We start from the raw sequence: 12344 nt of genomic DNA, 5'->3' as shown, positions 1-12344 counted from the left end.
GTTGGTACCTCCGAAGCGCTGCCAATGGATCCCGTGCCAAGGTCCTGTCAAGTGCGTGCTATCCTCAGTGACATCCCTCATGTCAATGAGGCGATGGTCGTTAGGAACATCGAGGCTTCAGATTTCGTAGCCAAGGAAACTAGTTGCCCCTTGGTGCTTGCGGCAGGAAGGGCTCCCCAACCCGAAGAAGTCCAAGTAATAGTGAGCTCCTGAGGCGAGTAGATAGAGCACCACCCCCGATCGTCCCTAAGGTTTTCGAGTTCTGTACTGCCACTGTGGTTTCTGATGTTTGACGCCATACAGCCTCAGCCATGTGGGAGACTATGCATAAGAAGATCATGTGTACTCCTTTTGAGAAGGTTCTTAGTCTGGAGAAAGAAACACATGAGATATTCCGAGCCATTTCTGAAATTTTTGGTGCCAACCTCCCTCCTCTCAAAAAACTTATCGATGAGTACTTCCAAAACGTGGAAAAGTATAACCAGTTTCAGTTATCTTATTCCTCTCAGTTAACTCAAACAAGTAAGGAGCAACATTTGAAGGAGGCTAAGTCTGATCTAGAGAAGATACTGTACGATGAGAGTAGTGCTTTTGCTAAACAAAAGGCGCTCTTGAACGCGACTCTCGGGCTTTATAAGAAGAAGAGACACTGCTAGCCAGGTTAGAGGCCATCAAGGCCAAACGGGCCGAAATATCGCGGCTGATTTTTGTGAGTGAAGGCCTTTTGACCCGGCATAAGCTTGAGGCCTCGAAGATGCGGGGGGCGATAAACGAGATCGAGACCACCCCAATCCTTTCTGACAAGGACGTCAAAGCTTTGGATATCCTATTCCATGTGTTGGAAGCCATGCAACATGAGTTAAGGAACTACCACTGGGTACCTTGACTTGATGTTGCTTGTCTTATTGGATTAGGCGTACCTCAATAGGCAGTGGCCTAGGAGTTTTTTTATTTTATTTTATTTTTAGCTACTGGATTCGACTATTGTAGTGCTGAAATATCTTATATGGAAGTTTTTTTTTTCATTTTCTCAGTGATGTTCTCTGGCACCTTATAGCCTCCTTTAAATTTCTACTTCTCTTATTTGTTTATTTATCTTTTTTTTTTTTTTTTACTCATGTACATGCACATATATTTTTTTATCACGTGACTGAACTTAAATTTCTTTCAGCTGCCTACATACCCTTTATAATGACAGGGATTAAGTTGTAACGTAGTTCGTACAAAGGTTTTTTTTTTTTTAATGCGCGATTGAATTTAAATTTCTTTAAGTTGCCTACGTACCCTTTATAATCACAGGGATCAAGTCGTAACGTAGTTCGTACAAAGGTTTTTTCTTTTATTTTTTATTTTTTATTTTTTTGTTAAGCATAAAATTTCTTGAGAAACTTGCCATTGATTGGGCCAATTCTTAGCCCATCTTGATCAACTATCTTGTACACTCCGTTTGTGTAGACTTCTTTGACGACGTAGGTCCCATCTCATTTAGATGTAAACTTATTCCCCGTATGTCTTGTCGTGATAATTGGTCTCTTTACGACAAGCACTAGATCACCTACTTGAAAGAACTGAGGCTTTACATGCTTATCGAAGGCCTTAGACATTCACGCCTAGTAACATTCCAGCGCTTGTTGATCATTTAATCATTTTTATTCCAGTGCTTCCAACTTTGGAGCCACAGTTTGGCACTGTCCTCTGTAGTCAGCCCTTCTTGCACTGCCATTCTTAGCGATGGAATTTCTCTTTACAAAGGAAGGACAACTTCTACCTCATAAACGAGAGAATACAAGGTGACTTCTATAGGGGTACGATGAGTGGTGCAATAAGCCTACAACGCTTCACCGATCTTCTCCTGCCAATCTCTCTTTGACTTGGAAACAATTTTTTTCAGCAGGTTGCACAATGTCTTGTTAAATGCCTCAACCAACTCATTTATGGCGGCGTTATATATGGATGACTTGTACTGCTTGAATTTGATTTTTTCACACAACCTGTCCATCAAATTGTTGGAGAATTGTCTCCCGTTATCCGTCATGATCTGATGGGGAATACCGTACCGATAAATGATATGAGTGTGGATAAAATCCACCACGTTTTCTTTCTTAGCTTCCCTTAGCACGACAGCCTCAACCCATCTTGAGAAGTAGTCAATGGCTGCGAGGATATAGGAGTGCCCTACTGACGACTTAGGTGTTATAGGGCCGACCAGATCAAGCCCCCATGCTTCGAAAGGCCATGAAGCTATGGTCGGATGTAGAGGCTCAGGCGGTTGATGAATGAAATTCGCGTGATATTAACAGGCTTCACATTTCTTTGCATAATCCATTGAGTCCTGGATCATTCCCGACCAATAGTAACTAATTCTTTTCAGTTGGAATTGTAGCTTTGGTCCAGCTTGATGCGCGCCATATACGCATGAGTGTGCTTCCTTCAAAGCCTTCGCTGACTCTTCTTTACTGAGGCATCGAAGGAAAAGTCCTTCAACGGATCGACGATATAGGACCCCTTTGTAGTAAATGAAATGTACGGCCCTTCTGCGAACCTCGATTTTATGACGGGGTTCATTCGAGAGCCTTCCATGCTCAAGGTAATCTATGATGGGCTGCCGCCAGTCTTCCTCATCAGTTAGGTAGACTGGTATCGCATTCATTTCCTCATATGCAGTCCCAACTGGAGGTACAACCCATCTTCGCCAAAGTGATATATTAAGGGGCACATGATCCAGGTTCGTTAAGGTAGTGGCTAGGTTTGCCAAGGCATCCACTTTCTTGTTCTCCATCCTCGGGACATGTTCCAATGCCACGATTTTGAACTTCTCCATCAACTGGTGAGCGTAAGTGAAGTAGGGTTTCAAGTCGTCATGCTTCACCTCGTACTGGCATAAGAGTTGATTGATTATCAACTTTGAGTCACCGAAGATTTCTATACAAGCTACTCCAATCTCTAAGGCCATTTGAAGACCAATTATCAAGGCTTGGTAGTCAGTGACGTTGTTTAAGCATAACTCGGCAAGTGCGAAGCTATAAGGCAGCATGTGCTTTTCTGGCGAAATGAGGATGATACCTGTCCCTGCACCACTTTTTCGTGCTGCACCGTCAAAGAACATGACCCACGGCCCTGAGGTTTCTGTGAAGAGAATTTTGTCATCGTGCAAGTCTTCACTTAACTCCCAATCCGATGGAACTGGGTGATCTGCCAGGAAGTCGGCCAACGCCTGCCCTTTAACTGTCCTTTGCAGTACATAAACAATATCGTACTGTTGAAGCATGATTGCCCATTTGCTTAAATGTCCCGAGATGATCGGCCTGGACAGGACGTACTTGATAAGGTCAGCTTTCACAATTAAGTGGACTGTGAAGGCCTGTAAGTAGTGCCTCAACTTATCTATGGCGAAGAAGAGCGCGAGGCACGTCTTCTCTATAGAGGAATAATTGATCTCGGCTTCATTCAGGGTTCTACTCAAGTAATAGAGAGCGTGTTCTTTTCCCTTTTCTCTTTCTTGTGCCAATAGTGCCCCCAGTGACCTCTCTTGCGCTACAATGTATAGTATCAACGGCTTGCCCGCTACTGGGGCTCTTAAAATAGGAGGGTTGATCAGGTACCTCTTAATGCTATCAAAAGCATTCTGATAAGCCTCATCCCATTTGAATTTCTATCCCTTTCTCATCAGTCTTTGAAAGGGTTGACACCGCCTTGCCAGATTAGAAATAAACCTCCGGATGTAGGCCAGACGTCCCTACAAACTTCTCAACTCATGTAGATTTCTTGGTCTTGGTATCTTCTGGATGGCATCAATCTTAGATTGGTTTATCTCTATCCCTCGATGTCTCACAACGAAGCCCAAAAACTTTCCTGAAGTTACGCCGAACGCGCATTTGAGGGGGTTCATCTTTAACTGGTACTTTCGCAGGCAATCGAACACAGTCCTTAGATCTTTCAAACGGTCCTGTCGTCGCTTGGTCTTGACCACAAGGTCATCCACATAACACTCCACATGTTTGTGCAACATATCATCAAACATCTTCTGCATGGCACGTTGATAAGTAGCGTCAGTGTTCTTCAACCCAAAGGGCATTACCTTGTAACAATATATCCCTTTTGGAGTTCGAAATGCTGTCATTTTCTACTCTGCAAGGGCCATTCATATCTGGTTATACCCGAAAGATCCGTCCATGAAGGATAGGGCCTCATGTCCTGTTGTCTCATCGACCATGATCTCTGTGATGGGCAATGGAAAATCGTCTTTCGGGCATGCGCTATTTAGGTCACGAAAGTCTACGCAAACACGAAGCTGTCCATTCTTTTTTCTAACCGGGACAATGTTGGCTATCCATGTTGGATATTTAACTTCGCGAATGAACCCGGCCTCAATCAGCTTATTGACCTCAACCTCAATCTGGGGGATAAGTTTTGGTCGAAAGCGTCGTTGAGCCTGTTTAACAGGTCAACACCCCTGTTTGATCGCGAGATGGTGGACTGCTACTTTCAGATCTAGTCCCGACATCTCTTTGTATGACCAGGCGAAAACATCCCTGTATTCAGTGAGCAAACTCATGTATTCATCCTCTTCCCCTTCCGAGAGGGACACATTGATGAAAGTCGGACACGACTCTTCTACGGTGCCCAGATTCACCTCTTTTAGCTCGTCCACTATGGATTGACCACCGTCCTCTAGACCTTGCGGAGCGTCCTCCACTTCCTCTTCGGTCATACCCTCTTCGAATTCTTCGGTGATGGTGATATGGTGGCACAAAGTTTCACTTCCTCCTGCTCTAAATTTCCATTCTGAGGATTAGTGAAAACGACGTCGCGCCTCTTTACTTTGAGTGAGCCCTCACTTGTGTTTGGAGTAACGAAGGTCTTTCTTTTCATTCGTAAGGGGACGGTACTATGGATTTCTCCATCACTTCTTGCCTCTCCTGATGGTTTCTAGTCCGATGACCCTTCAGCGTTTTTAAGGTTCATTCGTCGCCAAATGGATGCTCAAGGTATCGGCCCCCTCTTTCCTGTAGTCATTTCGGGGGCGTCAGCGTAAGCTTTTTCCTTCCCCTTTGTCTTACTAGGGACATATTGGTCGAGGGGATCTTCAGCCCTCTCATGCTCCAAGCGATAAAAAATGGGAGTGTAGGGTTTTCCTTCGCTATCCTTTGGAACTACGCCTAGTCCTTCATAGGCTAACGGTCGCACCACCATCGACGATTGACAGATGATTTCCTCATTTTCTTCATTCGACGAAGTTAACCTTCAAAAGACTGAGCGTCGAGTAACCCTGGGAATAGAATGTGGGCTTCCCCTTTCTGCTTCTTTCATGCTTAATCTTTCGAAGACCAAGGCGCGTGCGGCAGGCGGTCTAATACAGTCGAAGGCTAAGGCTCTTTTATCTTTGCCCTCCTTTTCTTCTGTATTATCGACTTCTTCTGCAGTGATATGATTGTTGTTGACCACTTTCCCCTTCGCCTTTCTGATTATGCGGACTGGCTCTAACGGCTCATATCCGAGTCCCGCCCTCGACGTGGGTATAGCGTGTCCTTCTTGAAAAAGCTTCTTTTGGGTCGGCGAGAGTCGAGTTTGCTCGTAAATCTTCAAACTTTTGAACTCAGTGTGAGTTGTGAAGTTATAGCCCGCCTTTGTCAACAACTTGTAAGCCTTAGGATCGAATCCGTCTTCAGTTTGCCTCTCGGGCAGCTTTAACCCCATCACTTCCACCTCCGGCTTGTGGACTTCCTGCTTTGTTATCGGCGTGAGGGGTGTGAAGAAACTCTCCTTTAGAATTTCTATGTCGCCAACCTACAAACCTTTTAAGCATTCCGTAAAAGGTGACTCACCCTTTTTTCGTCTTGACAAAGGGACATAGCGTAGAATCGGAGGTTTTTTAGGCTTTTTTGCCCCTCACCACGGGTGTTTCTCCAACGCCGAGGGATATTCTATTCTCTTTTGGGCTGGAGGCTCGTACCTTGCTACCTGCCCTTTTCTCTATCTCTATTGGCGACCTCGACCGAGACCCACCTGCTTTCTTTGCCAGCAAGTCTCTGCTGGCATAGTCTCACCGAAATTCTCACTCTTTGGGTAAAACTTTGCATCTGCGAAGTGAGACTCGACTTCGAAAAATGGATTAGAATCTACTTCAACCTTCTTAATCTCATCTTGGTAAAACTTGAAACACTGATGTAGTGTCGATGTAATCACACTATTCCCATGAATCCAAGAGCATCCCAATAGTAGCTTGTAGGTGATCTTTGAGTCTATCACATGAAGCAACACGTCGACCATCAGATCACCAATGAGGAACTTCAAGCATATCATGCCTATCGCCCTTTGGCTACCTTAATTGAAACCCTGAATTACTAATTGGCTGTTTGATAGCTCTTCCATGAGTATGCCCAACCTTGAATTGTTTCCTGGTAAGTCCAGGGTCAAACTCAGGGACTTGGGAAAACGGTATTCGGTGGTAATTTTCAGGAAGACTTTGTGGTAACCGATAATTCAAATAGTTGTTTGGTTTGTTGTTTGCGGTAATAAAAATAAACAAATGCGGCAGAGTTTCGAAAAAATTTGGTAAAACAGAAGATGCGATGAGTATGCGTGAACGGGTTGAGAAGGGTTCGGCTAACACTTCCTAGGATGCGTTCATGCTATGCGATCATACAACACACATACAATAACAAACCATCTCTTGACGCGAATGCTACGGCTTCTAATGCTAGAACGCATGCGATATATGCGATAATTCTATAGGACCTACACATAAGCCTCTATTCTTATTTATGCGATGACAAAATGACACACACACAAATAAGACGACCACATAATATCATACCTATCTCTAGGGTGCATGCGATGCAGATTGGAAAATAGAGCTTATCTCTAAGTCTCTATCTCTTGCTTATGCATATCTAATCTTGCTCTCTCGAGTCTAGATTCTAACCTAGCTCTCTCGAGTCTTTAGGTTTTTCTTTAGACTCTCTCTCGAGTAGCTCTAAAGAGATGTTGAGCACAACATAAAACAAGATAATCGCAAGCAATGAAAATCCTAGGTCATGTTAACTTAGTTCTTCTTAACCCATTCAATAAGTTTAGCTACTCATGCGTGCTAAGATAGTGAACAGATGTAGAATAAGAACTTCCATTGTATAAATATAAAGTTGAATATAAAATAACAATGCAAGAAGAGAATAAAGAGCTTGGTAGCAATCTCTTGCTTCCCAGGCTTTTACACTGTCTTTTCTACTCTTGTTCAAAAGATAATCTCACTCTCGCGAGAGTCAGCCCGCTCTCTGCTTTCCATGCCTCCTTGTTCTCTCTCGAGTTTCCCTGAGCGATCTTCCTGCGTCTCTTCCCTTCTCTTGCTCCGCCTTCTTAAAAATAAAAGAAAACTATGGACAATGCTAAACTATGAAGAAAAACTTGTTGAACTAGCTTAACTGGCTGAACCGAACCCCTTTTCTGAAGGATGCCTTCGGTATTTATAGATCTTCGGGGTGAAAGGCGGCTTCTCTCTTATGATGGGATTGCTCTAATTCTCTGACTGATGTGCCTAATATTTTTCACCGAAAAGCTAAGTGTACTTCTTATCGTTAGCAGCTTGTCAACTTAATTCGGATTCGATCGTCATCAACTTTCTGTCCCATCGTGATTAATTATGTTTTTCACCCAAATGTGCCCACCAAGTTGCGCCGGCTCTATGCGGCAATCCTTCTTGAGCAGATGTTTGCAAGCACAAATCACCGCAAAGTCTTGCAGTAATGCTACGCTCGACCGTTGATTTCTTGTGATCGCGCTTTTCACCTTGTGTTAATGCATATTTTGCATAAAAATATAAAAATTAATTGTTTCTATGTGATAAACGCATGCGACCGCAATGTTATGAACTTAATGCTTTTTGGACACAATCTAACATATTTTATCAATGCAAACCTTCATTGTTTAATAACTTAGCACTGTAATAACATGCATTTCTGCCCATTATCAGGTGGATCCATTGTCGATAAGGATTCGACCCACCCTCCATTCTCGAATGTATCCAGAGACGTACAAAGGCCTATTATGCAATTTGGATCCCAGTAGCAGATCTTCATCTGAGAAGCCTATGGATGTGCAACACGAGGCATAAGCACGTGCTGCAAAGGTCGAAGCACCAGAGGCGTCGGATTCTAACAGTGCCTCAATGAGGGTGGTCTTAGCTTCTCATGGGAGTGAAAGCAGGTCGTCTATGTTGAATGGTGACGAACCCTTTGGTTCTCCTGTCGACTTTAATGAGCCTGGAATTGTATCTTTTTCCTCTCTGATACTGATAGCATGACATACGGCAACCTCTTGTATCTCCTCTGAACCCCAATTTCAGAAGTTCTTCGGGAGGAAATCTGCTAACGTCATCTGTCGTCTGGGACAAGGAACATCCTCGTCTCTCTCGTCAACAGCCCTGGGCCTCTGAGACTTTTTTCTACCCTTCCCTTTTTGTGCCTTGCTCCCTCTCTTGTAGCTTCTATGAGAGCGTAGCTCTTTCTGGATAAAGTTCAGTCTTTCCTTCTTACGATGTGCCACAAGGATCCAGCCTTTGTTATCGCCATCATTAGCGCACTCTTCTCCGTTGATCTGTAGTTTGGACCTCCTGCTGAAACCGCACTACCACAGGTTCAAAGGTCCCAAACTGGACCAAAATCTCCCTTTCTTCATAATATGATTAGTGTCGCCACGCTTGGAGTTACCGTCACTACAGCACGATTCGTTTGGACCACCTCGTCTAGATGCAGCTCTATTTTCCTCTCATGGGCCAATTTGAGGATCAATTCCTTCAGTACAAAACATTTTTCGACTAAGTGGCTAACAACCCTATGATACTTGCAGTAGTTGGGATCATCCACTTTGTCAACCTATTCCGGTCGTTTACATTCTGGTAGTTGGATAAGGTGGTTCTCTAGTAGTTGCTCAAGCATATCTGCCACGTTAGAGTCGGGGAACAGGTAGACTTTTTCCTGTCGCTCTTTCAGGGTTAAGCGATATCTTTCGCCTCCTTCGTCTTTCTTTTCTATCTTCTTTTCTTTCCCTTTCGAGGAGAACTTCAACGGGGTTCTATTAACAACCATTGATTCCCTTGTGGCACCTTTCACAATTTTCTCGGCGCCCTTCACCTTCTTCTTGTCTTTCCTCGATTCGTGGCTGAGGAAGTCTCTCGTTCCTCTATTGGCGATACTTAGCTCCATGTCGTGAGTGCGAATCGTCAATTCTTCAAAGGTACGGGACTTCATTCCCTGTAGGATATAGAGGAATTCCCAGTGCATACCCTGCATGCACATTTCTACAGCAGATAATTCGGTGAGTCGATCTTTGCAATCCAGACTCGGAACTCTCCATCGGTTGATATAGTCGACGATCGGCTCCCTTCTTCGTTGTTTGGTGTTTATCAGCTCCATCATGCTTATGGTGCGCCTAGTGTTGTAGAAGCGATTCAAGAATTCTCTTTCAAGTTGCTCCCAGCTGTTAATCACCTCAGGCTCTAAATCTATGTACCAGTCAAAAGCGTTCCCTTTGAGGGTTCTGACGAACTGTTTGACTAGTAGGTCTCCCCTTGTTCCCGCATTCTCGCATGTTTCTACAAAGTGGGTGATGTGTTGCTTTGGGTTGCCTTTTCCGTCGAATTGTTGGAACTTTGGGGATTGATACCCTACAGGCATTCTCAGATTGTCGATCCTCTGGGTGTATGGCTTGGAATACATGAAGGAAGTTTGAGCCGGCCCTCCATATTGAGCTCTTATGGAGGTCATGATCATGTCTTACAGTTGTTGGACCGACAGAGAGGCCACCGAGGCTGACTGTTGCAGTTGGTTTTCTTGTAGCACGGTCTTTCCCTTGTTAGTTGTTTTGACCGTGGGTGCTTGGCTTGATTCAGCAGCCTCTCGAGACTGCATTTGTTCTTTCAGGGCAGCGATCTCATGGTCTCGCACTTCGACAGCTTTCATCAGAAAGTTAATCTTCCTTTCCATTTCTACCATGGCTGCTTCCACCGTCACATCCGCCATCATGACAGAAATCACATCTAGCGGTGAATCTCTTTTCAGCTTGCTGGAGGCAGAAGTAGAGTTGTCAAACAAGGGGTTTTCCTTAATGACAACGTGGGGATTCCATCATTTGCCTTAAGATGTTGTGGGCGATGAAGGAGCTCTGCTCTTGCTCCTACGTGACTTCTCTTGAGTGGCCGCAGGTGACAGGTCCCATGTACGAGTGTTTGTAGAGGAAGTTTTGGATGCCATCTTCTTAGGTGTGATTTGGCTTGTTTGGACGCTGAGAGGGAGATGAGAGGTAGAGAGGTCCCACTAGGCGTGCCAATTTGTTCACACGAAGCTTCTGGAGAAACGTGCTTCATGGAGTTGAACTTGAGTTGGTGTTGATGTTGAAGTTGATTTGATGCGATGTGGTTCGATCTCTAATACTTGATCCTCTAATTCTCTCTCAGCTGGGTGAATGTGCTTGACTTGAAGAAGAAAAACACCAAACGTTCTTGAAGTAGAAGTCTTGGAAGCTTGAAGTAGAAGTCTTGGACGAGTCTTTGTTTCTTCAAGGGTCTTCTGTCCTATAGGAGTGCAACTTTAGGGGTCTTAAGAGTCTTGGGAGTCTTCTACTTGTTGATGAATTCTCTCTAAGCTCTCTAAATGTAGAAAATGTTGCCTTTACAAATGAAGAGAACTTCTTTATTTATAGAGTTCTCATGTGGGCTTCGTGGGCTTGGGCTTGGTTGGTCCATGGACTTGGCCCTTGGGCCCAATTAGTTGGTTTTTGGTCTGATTTTAAATTTGGGTCCAATTCACTTTTTTTTTTTTTTTGGTAGTTTGGACTTTAAACCCAAATAATAATATCAAATTGGACCAATTTAATCTCATCTGATTCAATTGCGTGGCATCATCGAAATTTGTCTTCAATTCAATTCGGGACATACGACAACTTCTAATCGGACCCAAATTTAATGATTTAGGAATTCATCATTAATTTAGTAAACGACGTGGAAACTTGTGATTGGTCCAAAATTCCTCATTCAATAGATACAATAATATATACATTCTAAATTTTTTGCAAAATTCCATTTTTACTCTGAAGTTTTGTTATATTGTATCAATTTTTTTTTTTTAGAATAGGTGATATTATTATACAACAACAAAGGGGATCCCACAACCCGGGATAAAGGCATCAAAGCAACAAAGCACGAGCAAAGACAGGGCAACAAAACCAACACATAAACGCAAACTCGCAAACCATCAAGGTGAAAGACAGAGAAAAGAACCCAAAACCTCACAAACTAGGGGCTACAACAAAACAGAGAACAACGTGAAGTTCAAAAAGAAAAAAAACATCTGTACACACACTAGATAAGACCAAGAAGGTCAACCCACCAGGAAGTAGCACGAGCACAAACCGTAAAGACCATAAGGTGAACCAAAGCAGACATCGACCTCGGTCAACCTCCATGCAGCCGCCGATTACGCTCCTGCCAGATGTAGTATATGGAAGCACACCAGAAAACACAGAACAACTTACTACACACCCCCTTACCCGACCCCACTTGGCACAACCAACTCAACTCTACATCCCAACCAGCCACCCAATGCGTCGAACCCAACTAACGCAACACACTAGACCACACCTCTCTCCCAAAACCACACTCAAAAAATAAATGATCCCGCGACTCCATACCTCCCCCACACAGAAGACACCCCCCCTGTGACAACACACCCCAACTCCTCAACCAATCCCGCGTACCCAACCTGTCCTTCACTGCTAACCACGCACAGAATGAGTGACGCGGAATACCACCCCCCGACCACAAAATACCAGCCCAAGACACCCTAGGACAACGAGGACGTATACTCTCCTAAGCACTAGCGATAGAAAACCGACCACTAGCCTTCGACACTTAAACCCAATAATTCTCTCCCCTCACCCTAGGCCTCACTGCCTGAATAAAACCCCAGATCTCAAGCAGCTCCCAAGACACTGTAGACCACCTCCAACCTCTCTCATCATCCATGAACTCCGACAACCGCTCTTTCAAACTACTCCTTGCATCATGAACCACCGTAGACCCATATGAGTCCAAAATCGCGCCCCCCGGCAGCCAAAGATCCCACCAAACAAAACAAGACCGTCCATCGTCAATCATCAAATGAACCAGATGCTTGAATCTATCTCTACTTCGCAAAATAGTCCCCAAGCACCAAGACCTCCCAATCTCACTCCGAACAGCCCACAACGACCGCCCACGCAAAAATTTCAATTTTCATCCAATTGTATCAATTTTCATGCTAAGATTTCAATATCATTAAATTAAAGTTTAAACTTAATTAAATGTTACAATT

The 12344-nt window shown here is 44.1% G+C and overlaps 1 pseudogene; it reads right to left on the bottom strand.

Annotated features, from left to right (window-relative positions):
* Window positions 1-1828: 1828 nt before the first annotated feature.
* Window positions 1829-9200, bottom strand: LOC150034038 (uncharacterized; annotated as a pseudogene).
* Between the last annotated feature and the right edge of the window lie 3144 nt (window positions 9201-12344).

Source organism: Benincasa hispida, chromosome 9 (assembly GCF_027475165.1).
Source record: "Benincasa hispida cultivar pf3 chromosome 9, pf3_genome.v1.1, whole genome shotgun sequence".
Lineage (NCBI taxonomy): Eukaryota > Viridiplantae > Streptophyta > Magnoliopsida > Cucurbitales > Cucurbitaceae > Benincasa > Benincasa hispida.
The sequence above is the reverse complement of the archived record's forward strand: the minus strand, read 5'-3'. Positions and strand labels throughout refer to the sequence as shown.